Raw genomic sequence first — 27,239 nt, 5'->3', positions numbered from 1 at the left:
CTTGAACTTTGCAACCTTTTGCCATATTTCAGGCTTCAAACATAAAGATATAAAACTGTATTTTTTTTTGAAGAATCAACAGCAAGTGGGACACAATCATAAAGTGGAATGAAATTTATTGGATATTTCAAACTTTTTTAACAAATAAAAAACTGAAAAATTGGGCGTGCAAAATTATTCAGCCCCCATAAGTTAATACTTTGTAGTGCCACCTTTTGCTGCGATTACAGCTGTAAGTCGCTTGGGGTATGTCTCTATCAGTTTTGCACATCGAGAGACTGAAATTTTTGCCCATTCCTCCTTGCAAAACAGCTCGAGCTCAGTGAGGTTGGATGGAGAGCGTTTGTGAACAGCAGTTTTCAGTTTTTTCCACAGATTCTTGATTGGATTCAGGTCTGGACTTTGACTTGGCCATTTTACACCTGGATATGTTTATTTGTGAACCATTCCATTGTAGATTTTGCTTTATGTTTTGGATTATTGTCTTGTTGGAAGACAAATCTCCAACCCAGTCTCAGGTCTTTTGCAGACTCTATCATGTTTTCTTCCAGAATGGTCCTGTATTTGGCTCCATCCATTTCCCCATCAATTTTAACCATCTTCCCTGTCCCTGCTGAAGAAAAGCAGGCCCAAACCATGATGCTGCCACCACCATGTTTGACAGTGGGGATGGTGTGTTCAGGTTGATGAGCTGTGTTGCTTTTACGCCAAACATAACATTTTGCATTGTTGCCAAAAAGTTTGATTTTGGTTTCATCTGACCAGAGCACCTTCTTCCACATGTTTGGTGTGTCTCCCAGGTGGCTTGCGTCAAACTTTAAACAACACTTTTTATGGATATCTTTAAGAAATGGCTTTCTTCTTGCCACTCTTCCATAAAGGCCAGATTTGTGCAGTATACGACCGATTGTTGTCCTATGGACAGAGTCTCCCACCTCAGCTGTAGATGTCTGCAGTTCATCCAGATTGATCATGGGCCTCTTGGCTGCATCTCTGATCAGTCTTCTCATTGTATGAGCTGAAAGTTTAGAGGGACAGCCAGATCTTCGTAGATTTGCAGTGGTCTGATACTCCTTCCATTTCAATACAGTGCTCCTTGGGATGTTTAAAGCTTGGGAAATCTTTTTGTATCCAAATCTGGCTTTAAACTTCTCCACAACAGTATCTCGGACCTGCCTGGTGTGTTCCTTGTTCTTCATGATGCTCTCTGCGCTTTAAACGGACCTCTGAGACTATCACAGTGCAGGTGCATTTATACGGAGACTTGATTACACACAGGTGGATTCTATTTATCATTATTAGTCATTTAGGTCAACATTGGATCATTCAGAGATCCTCACTGAACTTCTGGAGAGAGTTTGCTGCACTGAAAGTAAAGGGGCGGAAGAATTTTGCACGCCCAATTTTTCAGTTTTTTATTTGTTAAAAAAGTTTGAAATATCCAATAAATTTCCACTTCATGATTGTGTCCCACTTGTTGTTGATTCTTAAAAAAAAAAAAAAATTACAGTTTTATATCTTTATGTTTGAAGCCTGAAATGTGGCAAAAGGTCGCAAAGTTCAAGGGGGCCGAATACTTTCGCAAGGCACTGTACATACACTGTCTCAGAATAGCTCCTTCATAAAATCTGACTAGTGTCTATATTAATTATAAGTTATAGTTACATTTCCCCCTATCTCGAATACATTCTCCCCGGTCCTTTACCTTCCGTCTTCCCCTTCTAGTTTAAACAAGCTATCAAGAGGTAATAAGCCAGAAAGAGAAAGGGGCAAAACAAGATTAGGACATTCTGGGAAGAAGGAGCTGGATGGCAGGATGCCAGGGAAGAGAACCCTATCCCCCTAGAGAGAGAGAGAGAGAGAGAGAGAGAGAGAGAGAGAGAAAAAAAGTGAATTTAGTGAATTTATCTTGGGAAGGCTCCCCCCCCCCCCAACCATAGGTTGGTGTAAAAAATTCTCAATGTAAGTGTCATGTTTTCCCCCTAGAAAAATCCCCATAAGGTGAGCTCCAAATTCTAAGAGAGAAAAATAAAAAAGTGAATTTTTATGCGTAAAAATTCTCAATGTAAGTGTCATGTTGAAGAGAGAATAAATAAAAAGGAAAAAAAGAAAAAAAAAAAAAAGAAGATTTTATATTCTTTCCCTTTTCCCTCCTCCGGGATAAATGTGTAGTACTTTAAAGAAGGCTTCCCATCCAAGCCTATATATACCCACAAATGTGGAGAAAAAAATCCTTAGTACAAGTGCCAAAATGTGAATAAAAAATTAAAAAAGGAGGGATAGAGAGGGATCATATTACCCCCTGTGTGTGTACCCATAATGTGAACTCAAGTATAAAAAGAGAAAGAAGAAAAAAAAAAAGGATTCCCTTCCCTTTCTGCCCCTCTCCTTCCCCCCTTTTTGAGAGAAGGAGGGGAGGGATATCTCTCTATATTGGACAAGAATATCCCCAGATCCATCATCCCCCTCTGTCTCCATATAAAGGGGTAAAGGGCCTCAAACTCCCTGTCTTCTCCCGAATCAACCTTAGACATCCAGCTCCTTAAATTCTTACCATTTACTCCATATCTTATCATATCCTGTCCTACTATCGTTGTAAATTGATATTAGTTCCTCCATCCTACTAATCCTATCTATTTCTTGTATCCATTCTCCCACTGATGGGGCTTTCTTTTCCTTCCAATTCTTTGGAATTAATGCTTTAGCTCCATTCAGTAGGTAAGGGACCAGAGACCTTCTATATTTTTTCCTAGCCATCCCCATACCATGGAACATGCAATGCCAGGGATCTTGTTTCACCTCCCAACCACTTATCCTCTTAATCATTTTTAGAATCTCTACCCAATATGCCTGTATCAGGGGGCATTGCCACCAAATATGGGCATATGTTCCCTCCATCCCGCACTCTCTCCATCATAAGGATGATGTTTCTCTATTAATTCTATGGAGTTTCATTGGAACATAGTACCATTTGGTAAGAAGTTTATAATTCATCTCTTTTACTTTTGCATCCTTTGATGTAGAATGGACCAAATCTAATACCTGTCTCTTCCTATCTTCAGAGATATTTTGATTTAGTTCTTGTTCCCAACCTTCCAATATTTTCAGTGTACCAATCTCTCCATTATATATCAATATTCTATGTATATTTGAAATCCCCTGTCTTCCTGTTCCTCCACGCACTATGAGTTTTTCCCATGGGTTAAATTCCTTCATGTCTCGCAGGGGTTTCTGGAGTATGCCTACGAAGTGTTGAACCTGCCTATACGGTTGTATTCAAAATTATTCAACCCCCACTGAAATTGATTGTTTTGGCCAGTTTGACATTGATTTTGATCATTCAGTCATCCTGCTTACAATTAAATCAAAGAGGCACGTGTAGGTCAGACAAATATAACATAACATTTATAATGAAATAACCACAAATGTCTTTTCTGTGCTCACATCATTATCAGTTTTATTCAACCCCCAAGTGACATTCAATCTTAGTACAACATCCTTTTACAGTTATAACAGCTTTTAAACATGAAGCATAGCTTGACACAAGTGTCTTGCAGCGATCTACGGGTATCTTCGCCCATTCGTCATGGGCAAAAGCCTCCAGTTCAGTCACATTCTTAGGCTTGCGCACTGCAACTGCTTTCTTTAAGTCCCACCAGAGGTTCTCAATCAAATTTAAGTCTGGTGACTGCAATGCCAATCCAAAATGTTCCAGCCTTTAATCTGCAACCATGCTCTAGTGGACTTGGAGGTATGCTTGGGATCATTGTCCTGTTGAAAGGTCCAACGTCTCCCAAGCCTCAGGTTTGTGACGGACTGCATCACATTGTCATCCAATATCTCCTGGTACTGAAGAGAATTCATGGTACCTTGCACACGCTGAAGCTTCCCTGTACCTGCAGAAGCAAAACAGCCCCAAAGCATGATTGACCCCCCGCCATGATTCACAGTAGGCAAGGTGTTCTTTTCATCATAGGCCTTGTTCTTCCTCCTCCAAACATAGCGTTGATCCATGGGCCCAAACAGTTCTAATTTTGTTTCATCAGTCCACAGAACACAATCCCAAAACTTCTGTGGTTTGTCCACATGACTTTTGGCATACTGCAGTCGACTCTTATTCTTTGGAGACAGCAAGGGGGTGCGCCTGGGAGTTCTGGCATGGAGGCCTTCATTACGCAGTGTGCGCCGTATTGTCTGAGCAGAAACTTCAGTACCCACATCTAACAAATCTTTTCTCAGTTCCTCAGCAGTCACACAGGGACTTTTCTCCACTCTACGCTTCAGGTAGCGCACAGCAGTCAAAGTCAACATCTTCTTTCTGCCACGACCAGGTAGCGTTTCAACAGTGCCCTTTGCCTTGAATTTGCAAATGATGCTTCCTATGGTGTCTCTTGGTATATTTAACATCTTTGCAGTATTCTTATAGCCATTGCCCTTCCTGTGAAGAGTAATCACCTCTTCTCTTGTCTTCCTGGACCATTCTCTTGACTTCACCATGTTTGTAACCACACCAGTAAATGTCTAAAAGGAGCCGAGTATCACAGTCATTTTAAAGCTGCCTAATTGGTGCTTATTAAGCTTTATTGCAGCTCCCTGACATCCACAGGTGTTTTCAATACCTGATTGAAAACACTTCAATGAACCTCTGTTCTTCAGAGTGGTAGTTTTTAAGGGGTTAAATAATTGTGTAAATGAAGAATTCACAAAAAAATCATTTACTACTGTATTACAAAACCAATTGATGTCATTTTAGTTGCATATGGTTCTTTAAGAAGTCCTTGTAGGATTTCATTCTGAATACAATTACAAATGTACACTAAATTCCCTAAAACCCTTTACAGCATTGGGGGGTTGAATAATTTAGAACAAAACTGTACCTCCATTCATCTCCTGGGGTTGATCCATATTTTTCTCGCAATTCTAGCAAGGGGCACAAGGTATTATCTTTCATTACATCTTTCAGTCTTAGTGTGTCCGAAGTTGTCCATCTCAGGTACATCCCACCCCCCTTTCCCGGCGGGAAGTAGTCTGTACCCGTAAGGGGCAACAGTGGACTATTATAAGACCATTTTATCCTTTTACATACTGCGTCCCAGATTCTGAAGGTTTTTGTTATTGATGGTATCTCCTGGGTTAGACTTCTATATTGCTTTGGAACCCATATTCTCTTTCCCAAATCCTTTTTACTTAAACTTTCCTCGACTTCTACCCATATTTCCTTTGGTGGTCCTCCTGAAACCAATCAGTTATCCTCTTTAATACAGCTGCCTTGTAATATCCTTTAAAATCTGGTAGAGATAGCCCTCCCTCACATCTAGGTCTAGTCAGGGTCTCAGCTGATATTCAGTTTTTTTTTCCTTCCATATAAACCTCCTTATTATCTTCCCAAGAATTTTAAAATATAATCTGGGATCTTTATTGGAAGTGTTTGAAAGATATACAGAACTTTTGGTAATATCATCTTGATAGTGCTTATTCTACCCCACCAGGATATTTTATCTATTAGGTACCCCTTGAGCTCTGATTTTACTTTATTCAATAGAGGGATATAATTGTCTTCATACAGATATCTTTCTGCATTAGACAAGAATATCCCCAAATATTTCATCCCCCTCTGTTTCCATGTAAAGGGGTAGAGGGCCTCAAGATTCCTGCGTTCTTCCGGACCCATAGATATATTCAATACCTCAGTTTTTTCTTTATTCATTTTTAAATTTGAGATCTCTGCATATTTTTCGTATTTAATTTTAATCTTTGGTAATGTCCGTCTAGGATTAGATACATAAAGCATCATATCATCCGCAAACGCAGAGATCTTGTGTTCCCTCCCCCCCACCTTCATCCCCTCTATCTCCTGATTATTTCGTATTGTTGATAATAAGGGCTCTAGGGATAGAACAAAAAGAAGGGGCGAGAGGGGGCATTCCTGACGTGTCCCATTGAAAAGTGTGACATTTTCTGAAAGGGTACCATTCACCCGTACCTGGGCCGAGCATATTAGGTTTCTCCATATTTCTTATAATAAAGAGAGGTGTACCCATCTGGGCCCGGGCTCTTTCCCATTTTAATATTTTTAATTGTTTGATTTATTTCCTCTCTTGATATTTCTTTCTCAAGATTATTAATTACTTCTTCTACCAGTTCAGGAGTTTTAGCACTTTCTAGATACTGTCTAATTTTCCTATTTCTACTCTGAATGTCTATTGGACCTTGTTCTTTATTAACTTTATATACATTTTGATAGTACTCTTGGAAGATGTTAATTATATCTTTAGTAGAATGATTCATGTCCCCATTACTATCTTTCATTTAGGAAATAAAATTCTGCGGGATTCTTGGTTTTATAGTCCTCGATAGGAGTTTTCCTGGTTTATTCCCCATGGCATAAAATTTCTTATTCATATTATCAAATACCCATTTAGTCTCCTGTTCCATTAGATGCTGAAGCTTTTCTCTTTTACCAGTTAGTAATATCAAAGTTTGCTCTTCCTGTATTTCTTTGCGTCTCTGCTCCAGGGCTTGAATTTCTCCAGTAAGACCCCTTTCACACTGAAGCGTTTTTACAGTGTTTTAGCGTTAAAAAAGGCGCTCTTAAAACGCTCATAAAACGCTCTCCATGCATCTCAATGGACCCTTTCACACTGAGTCCTGCCAGCAGCATGTTTGGAGCAGCTTTTGAGCGCTAAAAAAACCGCTCCAAAAACGCCCCTCTCCATTGAAATGAATTGAAAAGCGCTGTAAAAACGTCTTACCCTTTCACACCGAGGCACTGCAAAAACGCCCTAAAACCTTAGGGTCTTAGCGGTGCTTTACCAGCACATTGGGATTGCAGATGAGGCTTCGCTCTAATAACGCTCAAATAACGCTGTAATAATGCTGTAATAACGCTCGAAAAACGCCACAGTGTGAAAGGAGCCTAACAGATGACTCTGGGCTTCCCTTATTTTGTTCCTTTTCGCCTTTTCCGCTATCATCCTGCCTCTCATATAAACCTTGTGTGTTTCCCACAGAATCGATGGGGAAACATCTTCTATATAATTTTCTCTAAAAAAGAGGCACATATCCTTTTCCAAGTCACCGGCTGTCTTGGCATCATACAAGAGGGATTCATCCATTCTCCACGCTCTACGACCCCCCATTATTCCCCCTATGTCCAATGACATATCCACTGGGGCATGGTCAGAGAAGCGTTGTTGTTTTTATTGGTGATCCAGCAGGATATGGTCTATTCTGGAATATGACCTAAGGACAGACGAATAATATGTGAAGTCCTTATCCCTCAGTGATACGGGACGGATGTCAATCACGGGGTCAAAGACAAAATTAAAGTCACCTGCTATTACAACCTTTCCCTCTCTAAAACCGTCTAACTTCGTCATAACTCTTTTCAGATATGCTGCCGGTCGAAGGTTTGGGCAGTAAACATTTACTAATGTAAATTTTATGTTGCATAGGGAGCCTCTGACAAATAAATATCTTCACTCCGGATCTGTTTCCATAGTTTCTAATATAAACCTTGTGTTTCTATCAAACCCAATCGCAATTCCCTTTGATCTTTTGTTGGGAAAATAGCAATGATACCATATAGGGTAATTTTTTTAATTTAATCTAGTCTTAGATGTCATTTTTAAATGGGTCTCTTGTAGAAACACTATATTAGCCGATTGTCTCTTCATTTTCTGTAATATCTGGTACCGCTTGTTTGGGCTATTTAGCCCTCGTACATTGTACGTAACTATTTTTAGCCCTACCATCCTCTATTTTTTTTTTAGCTTTTGGCTGTAACAATAACAGTATATCAGACCATTGGCTGATCTAAGAGGTTTTCTTCCCAGTCGCCGAGGCTTCCTATTCTTCCTAGATACTAGACTCCATTCTTTAAAGAGCTTTAGATGAGACTTTTTAACATTCCCGTGCATGGGATAAAAATCATGGTCTCGGTTTAATGCCGAACCCCTATCAAAAAAACATATCTTCCAAACCTTATAAGGAGTATCTTGAGACCACACGTACCCCCCCCCCCATCACATTGTACACCAATGTTAAGACTCCCTCGGTCTGCGCCTAACCAGGCATCCTGCCGAGTGGGCCTTCCTTTGGGGAATCTATATGTCCCCCCTATTCTCTGGGTCCCCGTGGGAGCGGCTTCCGGATTCAGGGTAGGCATATCTACTCCACACTTCCCCCCCCTCTCCCATGTGATTTTAATGGACTTCAATTTAATATTAAACAAGATGAGACTCTCCCCATATTTTTCTTCTATTATCTCTACCCCCAGAGACATTAGTTGGCATAAAGGGGATAAAAAAAAAAAAGCTAGACCCTATTCCAGTCCTTCTCCACTCCGGGGGTCTCTTTTTCCAGTTATCTACTTGTATATATTGGATATTCAGTTTATTACAAAATTCCTTTATATCTTCTGGGAACCGAACATAGGCTGAGACCCCCTGATTTTTTACAGATAGGCAGGCTGGGATCTTCTTAATTACTAAAACTGAACCTCCAAGAAAAAAAAAAAGAAGATGAAAAGCAAAAATATTAAACCGATACAACAATCCTTCCTGTTAAATATTTTCTTCACTGGGATATGACCCTCCTCTCTTTTTATAAAGAACTTTCCATAGTATATTCAAGCAAGGCAATTAAGAAAGAAGAATACAAACACAGAGAAGCGTCTTTAACCAATCATATACCTTCCAGCTGGTGACCAAGGCCACACACACACCCTTATATCTTTTTGTTGTAGAGAGCGACAGAAAAAAAAATGCAATATATATATCCTCCTAAAAAGGCAGATGGCTGATTGTCCCTATGATTCAATTTTCATGCTGCTAAATAGGTCAATTGACAATTCGGAGACAATTAGAGTTATTGTTTGGGTTAAAAAAAAAAAAAAAAGATATATATTAAATTAGAGCAATAATCCTCTAGATGCAAGCACATTATGTGCTTTGATGATATAGGTGCAGAGTGGTACTGGTCTTTATGTTACACATTTAGGGCTGACCGATATAGCAGTTGGAAGAGAAGCATATAAGCATAAGTGGACACACAGTTATTAGTCTTACCCCCTCCTCAGTGGCAGTCTTTCTCGATTCTCTGCTTTGCTTTCTTTCAAAGTAAGCCACTTGGGGATTCTTTTTCAGCTCCTCCACGGCTGCTAACAATCGGCCGCCACCAGACCACCTTAACTCCTTCACTCCGGTGTACCCAACAACCACCTTCCAGGGGCTTACCGCTTCCCGCCGCGCGATCTCAGCGGCTCATAGAGGCTCCCCAGGACACACGGGATCTCCCAACGGATCTCGGCGGTCCCCAGCAGCCCTCGGCAACTCTCGTTGACCATCAGCGACTCTCGGCAGCCCTCGATGTCCCTCGGCTGTTCTCGGCAACTCCCGGCAGTCTTCGGCGTCTCTCGGCAGTTATAGGCAGCTCCGGCAGCCTTCGGCGTCTCTCGCCAATCCTTGGCAGCCACAGGCAGCTCCGGCAGCCCTCGATCCTCGGCGTCCCACACACGACAGCAGACACCAGTCACAATCACACCGAGGGCTGTCCCGCCCAACAGCAATCCGCCCCAGACACCCAGCACAGCCGACTCCGCAGGACCCCTCGAGCATCCAGCCACACACGCCGGCCACCCCAGAAGCACGGCCAGCCGGATCACAGCTCATCAGAGCAGAGATAGCAATCTCAGGGTAAGCCCCTTCATGGGGATCTTCTCTTTATTTTACATGAGGAAGAGCATGGAGCTTACTGCCGCCCTCACTCCTACAGCGCCATGATGTAGCTCCTCCCACCATCTTACGGCCTGTTACTGTGTATTGCTCCAATTCAGAAATGGATAAAATGATAACAGAACCGAATAACATTTCTGTAGTCTAAAAGGCAACTATGAATATCCCCTGGTTTCCCCAGCCCTCCACTACTCTCCATATAGGAGGAGGAGGAAGGGGCAAGACCAAGACCATAGACAATTCCAGAAAAAGAAAAAGGAGAAAAATGAAAGTAAGAAGAAAATAATTTTAGAGAGGGAAGGAAGTGCACTCCCTAAGATTAACTTGGTCAATCCCTGAGACCTCACAAGGGGTCAGACAAGTATTTAATCCAGGGTTCCCAGAACTTATCAAAATAGGGCTCGTTTGTCCTGTAGGATCGCCGAAAGGCGTTCATTTACCATGATACATGACAACTTGTTTTTTACCAGGTCGAAAGGGATCGTGGGCATCTTCCATGATCTGGCAATTGTTATTCTGGCTGCCATAAAGATAAAGGCTACAAGTTTCCTTGCCTGTTTAGGTGTGCCTTTTACTGGGCATCCCAGAAGAGCTTGCTGCAGTGATTTAATTAAATTCACCTGTGTAAGTGAAGATGAAATTATAGAGGCGGATTCAAAAAACGTTTCATCTTGGGACAGGACCACCATATATGGGTCACCGTGCCTTCCACACCGCACCCTCGAAAACAGGAGAGAGAGGCCCCTGGGACAAACAAAGCTATTCTCATCAGTACCATGTACCATTTGAGCAAAACCTTGTAATTTGCTTCTATCAATGAGGATATTAATAAATGATTTTGACGCACTCTGACATTGTGGGCCATTCATCTAGAGCGAATGTCTCCCCTATGCCTTGTTGCCACTTCTTCATATAGAACAATTTTTCTGGAGTAGAGGTTTATAGATTTTGGAGTTAAATATTATAGATTTTGGAGTAAAGCCAGTCTGCTCATCAAAGGATCTGCATAAATACTGTATTGAGTTGGACGTGGTTATATCAGCTGCAAGGTTTGCAGAAAATGCACTATTTGCACATAATTTCTTATTTTGGAAGAAGGTATTTCTCTTGAAGGGTTCCTTGTGATAGAATCCCCCATATGATCACAGAAGTCAGAAAAAAATATCAAATCCTTGTTTGTCCACCAAGCAAGGGTCTGGGGATTGAGACCTAGGGTGAAGTCCGGGTTTCCAGCTAGGGGGGCCATGGGAGCGTGTGGGGATTTGAAATGATGGGGTTTCATTATTCTATCACATAGGTTTAATGAAAATGATAGAGTGGGACATACCGGTCTGTCTTTTGGTATCAGGTGACTAATTGGTTTTGTGGGATGTAAGGAAGATTACATTTTCATCTAGATGGATGGAGGTGTTGAGGAGTGGTAGCGAATTAGCTGTGCCAACTGCGCTGCACAAAAATATTTGGGACTCCCAAGCCACCCCTCATTTTAGGCGTTGTTCTTCTGAGGTCTCTTATTCCCCCATATAAATTTCAAAATCTTATTTTGGAATTTGTGCAAGTCTGACATACAGATTGAGATACGCAGTGTTCTGAATAGATACAGTAACCTTGGCAAGAGATCTTGATCGCGTATGGAGGATTATTAATCCATCGTTGGAGATCAGCCACCATCTTGCTATATAGAGTATAGAGGGGGATAGTTTGCCTGATATAACAATTTTTTTTACAATTTCTTTATTGGGTTTTAATATACATGCAAAATTAAATTAAAACCATATTGTCAACATCAGCCTTCTTACACATATTACTATAATTTAATTTAATTTTAAATTACTTTAAATTACCCCCCCCCCCCCAATATCTTCTCCAACCTGCTACCTCCTGTGCCAGCACCACCTCCCTCCCCCTTTCTTTTCTCACACTATGTTCCTAGCTTTTCAGCAAATCTCAATGTTTGTTTAAACTTTAACCAGCCTCTCCATTTCTCTCCGAACGCTACTTCTCCCTTCTCCCCACTGAACCTTAAAAGCTCCAGATTGTGAATGTAATTTTACAGAGCCAACTCCTCACGGTTGGGCTCTCAGGATTCTGCCACTGTCTGGGGATTAAACTTTTTGCTGCGTTTAATAGTTGGGGAATCAGTGTTTGCGTGTATTCCTTAAGTGACATTCTGACCCAGTGGAACAGATATACCCACGGCTCCTCTGGTATTCCAATACCTGTGATTTCCTCTATTGTTTGTATTATTTCCCTCCAATATGGTTTTATTTTTGGGCATGTCCACCATATATGGGGCATTGTTCCTGTTTCCAAGCAGGCCCTCCAACATCATTTTGAAGCTTCCCTTTGGAAATGGTGTGCTTTATCTGGGGTTATGTACCACCTTGCTAAATATTTATAATTAATTTCAATCGTGTTGCAATCTATTGACGTGATATGCGTCAGCCGCAATATTTTCCAATTTCTACCTCCTTGTCTCTTGTTCCCAACTCTTGTTCCCATTTTTCCATAAATGGGGGGCCCTGAGGTTTTTAGTTTGATCAAAATTTTATATATCTTGGAGATCCCCTTCCTCCCGCCTACTGCTGAGCACAGCCGCTCTAGTGGTAGCAAGTTGTCTTCAGACCTAATAGGTTGGGGCAAGGACACCACTAAGTGTTTCAACTGTGAATACATCCACTTATCCAACATCAATATATATTTTTTGTTAATTAAATCCTGAAAAGTGTGTATTTTCCCTTTCACCATAATGTCCTTTAGTTGTGCGTCTTTTTTCTTAACCACTTAACCCCCGGACCATATTGCTGCCCAAAGACCAGAGCACTTTTTGCGATTCGGGACTGCGTCGCTTTAACTGACAATTGCGCGGTCGTGCGACGTGGCTCCCAAACAAAATTGGCGTCCTTTTTTTCCCACAAATAGAGCTTTCTTTTGGTGGTATTTGATCACCTCTGCGGTTTTTATTTTTTGCGCTATAAACAGAAATAGAGCGACAATTTTGAAAAAAAATTATATTTTTTACTTTTTGCTGTAATAAATATCCCCCAAAAATATATAAAAAAAAAAAATTTCCCTCAGTTTAGGCCGATACGTATTCTTCTACGTATTTTTCGTAAAAAAAAAAATCGCAATAAGCGTTTGATTGGTTTGCGCAAAAGTTATAGCGTTTACAAAATAGGGGGTATTTTTATGTCATTTTTATTAATATATTTTTTTTACTAGTAATGGCGGCGATCAGCGATTTTTTTTCGGTACTGCGACATTATGGCGGACACTTGGGACACTTTTGACACATTTTTGGGACCATTGGCATTTTTATAGCGATCAGTGCTATAAAAATGCACTGGATTATTATAAAAATGCCACTGGCAGTGAAGAGGTTAACACTAGGGGGCGGGGAAGGGGTCAAGTATGTCCCTGGGTGTGTTCTTACTGTGGGGGGGGTGGCCTCACTAGGGGAAACACTGATCCTCTGTTCATACATTGTATGAACAGAAGATAAGCATTCCCCCCCCTGACAGGACCGGGAGCTGTGTGTTTACACACACAGCTCCCGTTCCCCGCTCTGTAACGAGCAATCGCGGGTGCCCGGCAGCGATCGCGCCCGCCGGGCACACGCACGGGAGGCAGGGGCGAGCGGGGGCCCCTAGTGGCCGCTCTAAGAGCCGACGTTATACTACGGGCTCTAGCCCAGGAGAGCCGACCGGCGGCTGGTCGGCTAGTAGTTAATCCAATTCCCAAACAAGCTTGCTTTCCCTAGTGGAAAGTAATTTGTGTCTCTTAATGGTATCAGAGGGGAATTGAATCCCCATTTTTCCTTTTTGTGTACCAAGTCCCAGCTAGCCATTGCTATCCGTGCTCGTTTAATTCTCTTAAGTGTGCCGGAATCCAAATTGCTTTCCCCCAGTGTGACCTTACTAATCATACTTTCCCAATTTAACCCACCTTTTTTCTTTATTATTGTTCACCCATTCAACCACCCGTGACATTTGAATAGCATTATAATAATTCTTGATATCTGGTACCCCCAGGCCCCCTTGTCCCTTATCTCCAATTAGTACTGACTGGTTTATACAGGGTTTTTTATTCTTCCATATGAATCTTCGGAGCAACATATTTAATGTTTTAAAATAAACTTGTGGGAGCGAGATCGGTAGCACTTGCATCTTATACATTATCTTAGGAAGGGTCATCATTTTAAAGCTGTTTATCCTACCAATCCATGACACTTGTCTGGATGATATTTTATTCAACAATGGAATAAAATTCTGTTGATAGATGTTCTCACAGGAAGGAGTTATTTTTACTCCTCAATACTTTAATTCAGTGTCCCTCCATATAAATGGGAAGTCCGGTTTGTACATCCGTTCCTCCTGGGTCTCAACGCTTATATTTAGTATTTCCAGATTCATTTAAAAATTTGCTAAATCTCCATATATTTTTAGTGACTTCAATAAATTGGGGAGGGTTATCCTAGGACTGGTGATATAGAACAAGATGTCATTGGCATACGCCGCTAGTTTGTGTTCCTCATCTTCAATCTTTATCCCCTTGATGTCAGGGATCTGTCTGATCCCAACCAGCAGTGGTTCTAATGATAAGACAAACAACAGTGGGGACAGGGGACACCCCTGTCTAGTCCCATTATACATCTCGAAGGTCCCTGATACTGTCTCATTTATTTTTATCCTTGCTGTAGGATGTTTATATAACCCAGTTGTCCATTGGATCATCATAGGGCCAACTCCATATACCTCCAGTGTGTTCTGCATAAATCCCCAGTCTACTCTGTCAAACGCTTTTTCGGCGTCTATTGACAGAAGCAGCCCTGGGGATTTACTCTCTTTGATTTTCTGCACCAGCAGGAGCATTCAAATACAATTATCCCCAGCCGGGGATAAACCCTACTTGATCAGCGTGTACCAGGTCATTCATTACTAACTTCAGTCTACCCGCCAGTATCTTCGCAAACAGCTTTACGTCGGCATTTAGCAGTGAAATGGGTTTATAGCTTGAGCACAATGAGGGGTCCTTTAATTCCTCCGGGATAATAGTGATCGCGGCCTCCAATGCTTCACGCCTCATCTCCCATTTACTTCCAATCCCGTTCATTTAAGAACACACTTTGGGGACCAAGATAGCACTGAACTTCTTGTAATAGAATGTCGCCCTGGGCCAGGGCTTTTCCTGCTGGCGATTCTATAAGGGTTTTTAATTATCTCTCCTTCAGTTATGGAGTCCTCTAGGGTACCAAGTTTATGCAACGGAATCTTCTTTAGGCCTAGTTCCTGTAAAAATACTTTAGTATTGTCTGACCTCTCTTTTACCTTAACTGGGATATCCTTTTTGGTGATCAAGACTAATTTACCATTTAACTTGGAATGCCCTCGCGATTTCTGCTGTTGTATATACCTTTTCCCCATTACCCTTTTGTATATTCTCAATAAAATTTGCCCTTAATTTCTTTAACATTTTGGCCAGATATTTTCCAGACTTATCTCCCCATTGATACCTCTTTCTTAATTCTACAGAAAGCCGTTCTGGTCTCCTGTTCGATAAGGTCTCTTAGTTACTCTCTTTTGAAAATAGCTGACAGTTCTACTTCATGTTCTCCTGTTCTTTTATGTTGCTGTTCCAGATCGTGTATTTCTTTATGTAGCACTTCCCTTTTCCTCCTACTTTTTTTTTCTCTGCTCCCACTGTGATCAATATGCCCCCAATATAGGCCTTGTGGGCCTCCCACACTGTGGTTTCTGATGTATCTACTGTGTTATTTATGTTAAAATGCTGCTCTAACTTTTTTTAATCCTGTCTACGGTCTCTACATCCTGTATCAGTTCTTCATTAAGTCTCCAAATATTAGTCCTATTTTGTACACACTCTGTTTTTAATTTTGTCACTGGGGCGTGATCTGAAAAGTTGACAACTCCTATATCCGAGCTTATCACCGCATCCAACATCCGATGCTCTAGCAGAAATAGGTCAATTCTCGAGTACATTCCTTGTACCGGAGCGGAACATGTAGTGGTGTATTTTAGCATGCTGTATTCTCCAAACGTCCATCAGTTGGTGTTGGTATAGTTTCTTTTTAAGCGACTTCCACTGTGCGTTCCCTTTCCACTGTGCACGGGACATACTATCCACTTCTGGATCAAAGCACATATTGAAATCCCCAGCCACGATGGCTCCCCCTGACTTAAACTCCATGAACTTCTCCATAACACTTTAAAGACATTTTATTGGATTCTTATTGGGTCCATAGATATTTGCTATGGAGTACTCCCCTTCCTTTATTCTACCCCTTAGTAACAGATAGCGCCTTAGTAACAGATTCCTCTTCTGGCAAATCCTATAGCTACTCCCTTTGCTTGTTTGGTTGGCGAGTCCCCATAATACCATGTTGAATAGTCATTAGGAGAGAATTTTAAGATTTAAATCCTGAGAAACGTGCTGCTCCTGAAGAAGAACTACTGCTTTAATTCTCTAAGGATGTGAAACCTTTTGGTAGCGGTATTAAGCCCACGTACGTTGTACTAAACCATTTTTAATATAGACATCCTATCTCATGGGACTCTTCCTCCCCACTTCCTCCTGCATGTGTTTTATATTCAACAAGCTCTTACTAGACTGAGGCATTTTAGCACTTGTGCTATACATTTTCAAATCGGTTGGAGAGAAACCTATATCCCCCCACCCGCCTGTCTCCCTCCCCTATGGGGGACTTTGGCCTTCCCATGGCCCGCCCACTCCTTCCTGCCCACTGGATTTCCCCACCGAAGGTTGAGCTCAATCTATGGTACCCAAACAGGCCGCTGCCCCCCTGGTATCTCAACTAGCGGAATGTCCAATTTGTTGCAGAATTTTTCCATATCTTCTGAAAATCTTAATGTTGCCGACCAGCCCCCTTTCCTTCCAATTAGGCAGGCTGGAAAGCCCTAGAAGTATTGAATATTGTTAGTCCTCAGTAGTTCCAGCAGAAGCTTCAACAACCTTCTCCTTATGAGGGTTTTGGGTGCCAGATCAGGGAATACTGTAATAAAGACTCTTCGTACCTGGCTGTTGTCGTTTAAGTTTTATCCATATCTGCTCTTTGTCTTTATAATTGTGGAATCTTGCAATCACATCTCTTGGAATTTCACCTGGCATCTCTGCTGGTTTTCTAATCCTATGTATTCTTTCGAATTTGATCTCTTCTGTCTCTGTGTGCCCCAGCAGCTGGCCTGTGTTGAGATATTGGTATCTTGCCAAGGATCTTCTCTGCCCAGTTTAGGTGTAACTTCTGGTACTTTACTTTTAGTTCCAGACCGTTTACCCAGGCTTTCTTTTGCCACTTTCCTGTGTCAGGAATTTCTTGATTGTGCCCGGGCTAGCACTTACATTAGGGGGGTTAGCACCGACCACCTTCACCAACCTTCCCCTCATCCTGTATTTGGGCAAGGGGTAAACGTCAGGATGTCAAAGGGAGGAAAGGAGAAGGGGGAAAAAAAAAAAGAAGAAGAGCAATTTTTCCTTGCCCTCCTGGGGACACACCACTATTGGTGTCAGTTTATCTCAGGTTTGTATTTACCGCTAGACCGTCCAACCCCTTTTATATAGCGCTCTCCCCTTTACTCCTGCACCTGGCTGTATATTTTACAGCAGTGTACAATCAGATTGTTATTCAACGATAGGTCAAATTAATTTAAATTCAGTTCATACATATAACTTGGCATACATATATCCGAGCCCCATTCACTCTTGAGTGCCCCTTTAAGAAAGTATATCCTTTTACAATATCTTCTCACAATAAGTAGCCAGTTATTTCAGTGTCCATGTGTGATTGCAGAAACACCCTGCCATTTCATTATGCTTTGGCCAATTTACAGTCCTTTTATACTTCAAGCTATTTCCATTAATGCCACTAGGGGGAACAAAAGCAAGTCCTGCACAAGTTGAAAACAAAGTTTAAACATATGTCATATACCGTGACTCACCCCTCCGATTATTCTAACACGAGTCTCACACTTGACTCAATCCCGGATTGTTGTAACTGCGCTGCTTTGGCGGGTCTTATCTTGGTCTGATGGTATAACAGTTGGAGATCGCTTAGACGGTCAGTGTGTTGCTCTCACTCCAGGCGGATACCTCTGTACTGCGCCCGCTCGTTTTCTGCTGGGCTATGCAGGCTGTAACAGTGATGAGCCACTCGAGGGGGGATGCACTCTCATTGGTATTGGGGCTCCCAAGGTTGTACTCTTTCATTCTCCACATGGCCCCCGCCCGGCCGGACCGGCCCACACTACATTGCCTTCCCTGCCTGGTTCCAAGCCGGCCGTCGCTCCTTTCCCCTTCAACAGGGGGGGTGCTGGAGAAGTACTGGGCTGCACAGCTGTGCCGTTCCTCAGAGAGCTCTCGGGAGCCTAGCTGGAAACTGGCCAAGGGAGAGGAGGAATCTTCTCCTCAGCGTTGTCTCTTGAGGGGGAGCTTTAAGGACCTTGGGCTTAGTAGCTGCACCTGCGCGACACCCACATTGAGCTCCTCCCTCCTCTGTCAGGCAGACTGCCTGATATAACTTCTAAAGTGGAGATTATGAAAATTCCTAAATATGGGAGGGCTTTTATCTGCCATTTAAAAGGAAATGAAAAACCCAAAATCATGGAGGAGTGGCGTAATATTTGTTATAGGTTTGGCAGTGACGTGACCAGGAATGAGAGAAGAGGATGTCGTCAGCAAACATAGCACACTTGTGCTCAAACTCCCCACAATGTATGCCCTTTATGTCCGGATGACTCCTAATATTAATAGCCAAGGGTTCCAGGGCCCATAAAAATAGAATAGGAGATAGAGGGCAAGTTCCTCTATTGATATCCATTTGAGGTGAGGCTCATACCTTGACCTGGATTCTTGCTGTAGTTGCGCTATAAAGAGTCTGCAACACCCCCAAAAATTTTGGGCCAAACCCATAGCCTTTCAATGCATAAAATAGATAATCCCATGACAAGGAGTCAAAGGCCTTACAAAGGTCTAATGACAACAGCATGCCCTTTCTGGGTCCGCGATTATCCCAGTGGGGCTGAACTGCCGATACGATATCTATTAATCATCGGGTCTGATCAGGAGCCTGGCGATTGGGCACAAACCCCACCTGGTCCAGATGGATGTAACTGCATATTAAAGTATTCATTCGGTTTGCCAAAACTTTGGTCGTCAATTTAAGAACTACGTTAGTGAAATTGGGCAATAGTTTGCACAGTCCACGTGGTCCTTCCCAGGTTTAGGGATGACATGGATAAAGGCTGCATTTTCAAGCGCAGCCAAAGCCGAGCCTTTCTTTAGGTCATTAAAAAAGGAGCATAGGTGCGGTACCAGCAACTCAAAATACTTCTTGTAATAGTGACCCAAAAATCCATCAGGGTCAGGTGCCCTTGAGGGGTGCAGACTCTGATAACTGCTTTGATTTCGGCCTCCATAAAATCTCCCTCCATCAGTTCAATATGATCATTTGCCACCTTAGGTAAAGGTTTGTCCCTAAAATACTTATCAGCTAGAGCCGTGGAGAAAGCGTTCGGTGAAGCGTATAATATAGTAAAAAGGTAAAGAATTCCTGTACCACCAGTTGTGGATTCTGGGTCAATTTCACACAAACAATTCTCCTGCGCTCTGGTGTTTCTTGCTATAGGGCAACGTGATCCAATTACAGGGTAAATTATATGGTCTTGCAGCCCTCCTCAGAATCATGGGAATTCATAGAGCTAAAAAAAGAAAAAGAAAAAGGAGGGCGCACCGACCTAGTATTAAAACAATGGTCATATTAACAAAATGAGTCGTAAACAGCGCTTAGCAAATTATAAAACTGGTACACAGCATCGCCAAACGAACACGATGACAGCACGGATCGGATGGTGTCAGACCGACAATATGGTTGGCGCGTTTCAGAGGCGAACCTCTTTCATCAGAGCCTTGGTGGTCAGTAGTTGCTCCCTCAAACAAGAGCTCTCAAATATTTATACAAGTGAGCATGTGCAGAGGAGCCCAATCACAGGCCAGCCCCAATCTGCTAATCCCACCCATTTCCCCCCTGACCAATCTTGTCCTATGGGGTGTGGCTAGTGGATATCCCCACTACACAAAATGTATATATGTATATCTTGAGGGTCAGCCCTATTAACTGTGAGGGCCTTAGTATGGTAAACGTTTAAATAGATATACATCAGTGCACACCCCTCACCCATCTCCCCCTGGTCAGGGGGGAGATGGGTGGGATTAGCAGATTGGGGCTGGCCTGTGATTGGGCTCCTCCGCACATGCTCACTTGTATAAATATTTGAGAGCTCCTGTTTGAGGGAGCAACTACTGACCACCAAGGCTCTGATGAAAAAGGTTCGCCTCCGAAACGCATCAGCCATATTGTCGGTCTGACACCATGCGATCCGTGCTGTCATCGTGTTCGTTTAGCGATGCTGTGTACCAGTTTTATCATTTGCTAAGGGCTGTTTACAACTCATTTTGTGAGGATGACCATTGTTTTAATATATTCAATAAAATCCTTGTGAAACACTAGGTCGGTGCGCCCTCCTTTTTCTGGGTCAATTTGCCATCACCCCATAAAATATATTGAACCACCAAGCAGCATCTGTTTTTTTTTGCTTTTTTTTTCATTTTTATTGCAGGTTTTGAAGTTAACAGTACAGTAACAGTTAACAGTACATAACAGAGCCCATTGGGCATACCCAGGCTCAATTGCAAAGCAAAAAAACAAACAAAAGCACAATAAAAAACACAATAAAAACAACTTGGCTAAAGTCAAGGCCAGCATCTGGTTTAACCACCTCAACACCATACACTTTAACTAGGGTTGTCCGGATACCACTTTTTTAGGACCGAGTACAAGTACCGATACTTTTTTTCATGTACTCGCCGATACCGAATACCGATACTTTTTTTAAATGCCATGTGGCAGTTTGACTGATGGGCACTGATAGGTGGCACTGACTGATGGGGACAGATAGATGGCAGGATCTGGGTCTAGCACATAAGTGGCCACAGACTCGTTTAGTGTTGTGGAAAGGAAACAAGGGGCTACATCAGGGCTCATAATTTCAAGTCCTGAACTTTCACTACCACTGACCCCCCCCCCCCCCCCCCCAACATCCCCCACCTGCATTGATGGACATTCTAATCCTAACCCCTTCCTCAATTTCAGCCTGTTCCAGTCACATTGCCCCAACGCTATAGTGCTGGACAGGGAGCCAGAGCAATGAAACAAGTAGGTAACTGAGCTTACCTCACTCGGTCCTGAGTGCAGTTGGACGGTTCAGGCAGATGGACGGGCGAGTGGGCGGGTCAGCAGGCAGACTATTCAGGCAGGTGGGCGGGATCTCAGAAGATTTCTGCATCCCCATCCCACACAACAAGCAGCCAGAGCCTGAAACTGACAGTTTTGAAGCTGGAGGGAGGGGGAGCAAAATCCTCCCTCCATCAGCCATCGGAGCCTGTACTTTGTGGTGCTTGTGCTCGGAAATATAGCAGTGACGGCGGCGTTACTCCAGCTGGGCGTTTCAAGGCTGGGCTACATGACAGGTGTGGAACGAATTGATGCTCCTCCACACTGCTCCGATCCGCCTACTGACACCGCCGGCTCCGCCCACTCAAGCCACACACCAATCCAATCCACCTACTGACTCTGCCCGATCCGGCCCAAAGAGGAAGTATCGGGTCAGGGATCGGGAGCATTTGTGCGAGTACAAGTGCTCGCATAAATGCTTAGTATCGGTCCCGATACCGATACTAGTATTGGTATCAGGACAACCCTAACTTTAACCCCTTTCCAGTCGCGGCCAATTTTCAGTTATCAGTACTGTCACACTTTGAAAGACAATTAATCAGTCATGCGACACTTTACCCAAATTTAATTTTAATCACTTTGTGAGACAGTTTTCTTTTAGTGAAAATGAATCACTATTGGGTTTTTTATATTTGCTATAAAAAAAAAATAGCAAGAATTTTGAAAAAAAAAAAAAAAAAATTACACTTTTTCCTTAGTTTTTGTTATAAAATTTAGCAAATAATCGTTCTTCGGTTTGGGGAGGTTGGCTTAATGTACCAGGCTTGGCCCCAGTAGACCCGATTATGGACAGGATATTGGGGTAGAATGCGGTTGGTTACTCAAATTACTAATTGACTTTGTATATTATTCTCTATTGGCACTATAATTTCTGTTTTCAGCCACTAGGTGGGGCTGTATGTTCTCTTTAATGAACTATTTGCAGTTGGAGGCAGAAAAATGCATTTCAACATTTTTCTGGATTTTTTTTGTTGTTGTTCTGTCTCTCACTGTTAAAATAAACCTACCATTAAAATATAGATTGATCATTTGTCAGTGGGCAAACGTACAAAATCAGCAGGGGTCAAATACTTTTTTTCCCTCGCCGTTTGCCTATTTGTTTTCTACTGTTTTGTACATTACAACTTTGCATTCTTTTGTGAGTGTTAATGGAACATGTATGCCTAAATGCGTTCAAATAAAACTTTCTTTTTTAAAAAAATATATACACAGTAATAATAATATATAAAATAATATACAGCAAAACTTTGCATACCCTGGCAGAAATTGTGAAGTTTTGGCATTAAATATGACTGATCATGCCAAAAAACTGTCTTTTATTTAAGGACAGCAATCACATGAAGCCATTATCACTTTTTTTGGATCCTTTTTAAATCTAACAGAAATTACCCAAATGGCCCTGATAAAAATTCTACATACCCTGGAATGTTCAGCCTTGGTACAGACACAGAAGGTCGCACACAGGATAAAATGGCAATTAAAAGGTTAATTTCCCACATTTGTGGCTTTTTAAACAACAATTAGGCTGCTTTCACATTGGGCAGCGGAGGTGCGGTGATGGTATAGGCACGCTATTTTTAGCGCCGCTATACCGTCGTATTTACCGCGATATTCGGGCGCTAGCGGTGACGTTTTAACCCCCGCTAGCGGCCGAAAAAGGGTTAATACCGCCCGCATTGCGGGCGGTATTACAGCGGTTTCCCATTGAACACCCCGCTCCTATACCGCTCCAAAGATGCGGCTAGCAGGACTTTTGGAGCGGTCCTGCTACCGCACCGCTTCAGTGCGAAAGCCTTCGGGCATGATTTTTTCATGCGGTATAGCAGCGCTATTTTTAGCGCTGTACCGCATGAAAAACACCTCAATGTGAAAGGGGCCTTAGTGTCTGTGTATAAATAGTCAATGAGTTTGTTAGCCCTCACATTGATGCAGTAAGCAGGCTATACACAGCCACAAGGTGGTAGAAAGGAACAGTCAAAAGACCTGCGTAACAAGGTAATGAAAAAGAGCTGCATGGTCAAGTTGCCAGAAAGAAGCCTTTACTGTACAAGTGCCACAAAAAGCCTGGTTAAAAACATGCCCAACAACACCTTGACGTGCCTCGTTGGCTTTTTTGTGGCATTGGCGCAGTAATGGCTTCCTTATGGCAGCTCAACCATGCAGCTCTTTTTTGTTCAAGTACCGTTGAATGCTGCTCCTTAAAAACAACCATATCATCTTTTTGGAGAGAAGCCTATATTTCTCCTGCGGTTATCTCTGTGTTTTTCTTTGTATCCTGAGCAATTTTCCCGCCGTTGTGGCTGCAATCTTTTTTGGTCTACCTGACCTTGGCATCAAAAGAGCCCCTAATTTTCCACTTCTTAATAAATGATTAAACAGTGCTGGCTGGAATATTCAAGGCTTTGAATATCTTTTTTTATCCTTTTTCATCTTTGTAAAGTTTCATTACCTTGTTACGCAGGTCTTCTGACTGTTCTTTTCTACCTCCTCATGGCTCACTGTCTAGCCTGCTTAGTACATCCATGTGAGAGCCAACAAACTAATTGACTATTTATACACAGCCATTAATTGTGATTTAAAAAGCCACAAATGTGCGAAATGAACATTTATTTGCCATTTTAAACTGTGTTTAAACATTCCAGGGTATGTAAAATTTTAATTGGGGGCATTTGAGTGAATTTTGTTATTATGATTTAAAAAGGTTCCAAAAAACAATAAATGGCTTCATGTGATTACCATCCTTAAATAAAAGACAGTTTTTTGGCATGATCAGTCATATTTTCAATATTAATGCCAAAATACACAATTTATGGCAGAGTATGCAAACTTTTGAGCATGACTGTATAATACCTCTCATAATATATATATATATATATATATATATATATATATATATATATATATATATCCACCAGGGGATTGGTGATGGCGCCTCCCCTTGCTCGCATATGTGTGACGTTGATGGGTCTACTGCGGCGGCGCCCATATAGGCACCATCTTTGGATGGTTCTAGCATTTGGCTTCTGCTCTTTCCTTTGGACACCATACACAGCCTACCTCCATTTTTGGTTAGTAGGCCACACTTACCCCATACCATTCCTTCTACTTTATACATCCCACTCTACTTTATGGTCCTGTCAGTCCACTATTGTGGGTGTTCCTTAATCTTTCGCACATTTCCCTGCTTTTCCTCACCCTTCTCCCTTTTTGTGAAACTCCATGCTCTTCATGCGATTTCTCACCTTTTTTATTCTTTTCCCCCTGTGCGGTATGTTTTCTTTTACTTTGTACCCACTATACTTTACTTTTACAGGCAACAATGGGTGCTGGTTTCCTATCCATGATTATTCATGGGAAGAGCCCAGGGAGCGTTAGGTGCTACTTATACCCCCAACTGGGAGTCTTGTTTACATTCTGTCTTTTCTCCTCACACATGCACTTCATGTCTTAGAGCTCGTCCCTGTACGATGTCACTAGGTATCTATCTCAGATTTCCTCTGTCACCCAGACTGCACACCTTATTTTCCTTCCCCCTTTTCCCTTCGGGGTATTGCATGATCTTCATGCGATTTTTCACTTTATGATGTGTGTATATATATTTATATTATGAGAATGCTTGTAATTCAAAGTAATTGCATATCAAAGCGAGTTTCCCCATTGAAGTCAATGGAAACTAAAATCATTTTCTCCGAATTTACTTCAATGGCATGCAATACTGCATGCAGCCAGAGGTGGGGGGGAGGCACTGGAGAGCCTCAGAAAAGGGAGGGAGCCTTTCCAAGGTCAGCCAAACTGTCCTCGGGCCTTTTCCTAACAGCGCCGTTCCTGACGGTCCCTGATCCGATATCATTAGTACGTTACCCCCTTCTTTCCACGCCAAGAAACCTATGTCTATGGGGGAATAACGAGAGCACCTGGATCTCTGTGCTTTATGCAACTCATCTTTAAGGGAAGTGGCCAATCCAAAAAAGACTGATAGGAGAGCTGCCGAGGGGGTCTGAGGGTCAGCATGCAACCAGTCATAGGCATAAGCAAGTTGAGATGCAATGAAATAATTATGCAAATTCAGGCATGCAAGACCACCTGAGGATTTAGATGCCTGCAGAGATGATTTCACAATCCGAGGATGGGTATTATTCCATAAGAAAGACGAGAGGATGGATTCAATAGTTAAAAATATTTTTTTGGGGAGAAAAACAAGGGGAGTTTAACCACTTGCTTACTGGGCACATATACCCCCTTCCTGCCCAGGTGAAATTTCAGCTTTCAGCACTGTCACTCTTTGAATGACAATTGCGCGGTCGTGCGACGTGGCTCCCAAACAAAATTGACGTCCTTTTTTTCCCACAAATAGAGATTTCTTTTGGTGGTATTTGATCACCTCTGCGGGTTTTTTTTTTTGCGCTATAAACAAAAATAGAGCGACAATTTTGAAAAAAAACACAATTTTTTACCTTTTGCTATAATAAATATCCAATAAAAAAAAAAAAAAAAATTCTCAGTTTAGTCCGATACGTATTCTTCTACATATTTTTGGTAAAAATAAATCGCAATAAGCATATAGTGATTGGTTTGCACAAACGTTATAGCGTCTACAAAATAGGGGATAGAATGACATATTTTTTTTTTTATTATTATTTTTTACTAGTAATGGCGGTGATCTGCAATTTTTGTCAGGAATGCGATATTGCGGCGGACACATCGGACACTTTTGACACATGTTTGGGGCCATTCACATTTATACAGCGAACAATGATATAAATATGCACTGATTACTGTATAAATGTGAGTGGCACGGAAGGGGTTAACACTAGGGGGCGAGGAAGGGGTTAATGTATTCCCTAATTAGTGATTCTTACTGTGGGGGAGGGGGGTGACTGCGGGAGGTGACCGATGGTTGTCCCTATGTACAAGGGACACACCATCAGTCTCCTCTCCCTGACAGGACGTGGAGCTCTGTTTTTACACACAGAGCTCCACGTCCATGTCTCCGTGACTGCCGATCTCGGGTGCCTGGCGGACATCACGGCCGTCAGGCACACGCATCGGCACCTGACTGACGCGTCGGCGCGCCCCCCTAGTGGCCTGGAGGCCATATATAGACGGCCTCCCGGCAATTAAGAGCCGCATTGTGGCCGTAAAAACCTGACGTGCGGGAAGAGGTTAAAAACAATATATTATTTTAAAGATATTTATACAACCTATGAGGTTTAGTGGCAGCGTTGTCCATACGCAAAGCTTATCCGTCATCTGGCTGACAATTGGGGCAATATTAAGTTCCTCATATTTAGAGATGTCTTTGTGTATATAGACCCCTAAGTATTTGAAAGTGTGGGAGGTTTGTAAACCAGAGCCCGCAAAATAGTCTGTGGGAAAGGAAGGACCCATGGGAAAAAGCTATAGGATTTCTCCCAGCCGACTCTCAGACCAGACACCTCAACAAACAAAACCGGAGAGAGGGGGCATATCTGCCGAGTACCTCTAATGAAAATGGCAAGGAGACATCCTTATTAGTACGAACTCTAGCCTTTGGATCTGCATATAGTAGGGGTACCCATTTTACATATTGTGGACCAAAGCCCATCTGAGACAGTTTTCCATAAAAAAAGACCACTGAACAGTGTTGAATGCTTTCAGTATATCTAGAGAAAGCACTAGACCACTGCGTTTATCTATTAATGCCTTATGGATATGTAGATACAGCCTCAGGATGTTATCAAAAGGTACTCCTGCCCGGGATAAACCCTGATTGATCAGGGAGTGGGTAACCGCTCAAAGAGAACCAGGTAATCTGATTCCTGTGGTCCGAGCCAAGGGTGCAGGCAGTGCAATCAAAATGCAGGTTAGGATGAAGGAAAAAAGCTGGGACAGCCGCACTCCAAAAAAACTCCTCCTTTAATTAAAAATCACAAAATACATGCCACAGCAAAAAACAGCACAACAAAAGAAAAGCTGACGTTTCGCACTATGCCTTAGTGCTTCTTCATAGCTGATTGATCAGGAGTGATAAGTGACAGGATAACCTTCTGTAAGCGTAGTGCTAAGATTTTTCCCCCCCGTGTTCATATATGCGAGAAAGATGCAGTTGCTATTTTTTTTATGTCAACCATATGTAGTTACCATGCGTTATGGGCCTCTGCCAACACCCCGCGAGATTCAGAGTGATGAACTGATGTAGCAGG

The 27,239-nt window shown here is 42.3% G+C and overlaps 1 protein-coding gene across 2 annotated transcripts in view; it reads right to left on the bottom strand.

Moving 5' to 3' along the window:
* Window positions 1-27,239, bottom strand: part of LOC120926968 (protein argonaute-3) — a 234,305-nt gene that overhangs the window by 37,464 nt on the left and 169,602 nt on the right. The gene's annotated exons all lie outside the window — the stretch shown is intronic.

Source organism: Rana temporaria, chromosome 2 (genome assembly GCF_905171775.1).
Source record: "Rana temporaria chromosome 2, aRanTem1.1, whole genome shotgun sequence".
Taxonomy (NCBI): Eukaryota; Metazoa; Chordata; class Amphibia; order Anura; family Ranidae; genus Rana; species Rana temporaria.
The sequence above is the reverse complement of the archived record's forward strand: the minus strand, read 5'-3'. Positions and strand labels throughout refer to the sequence as shown.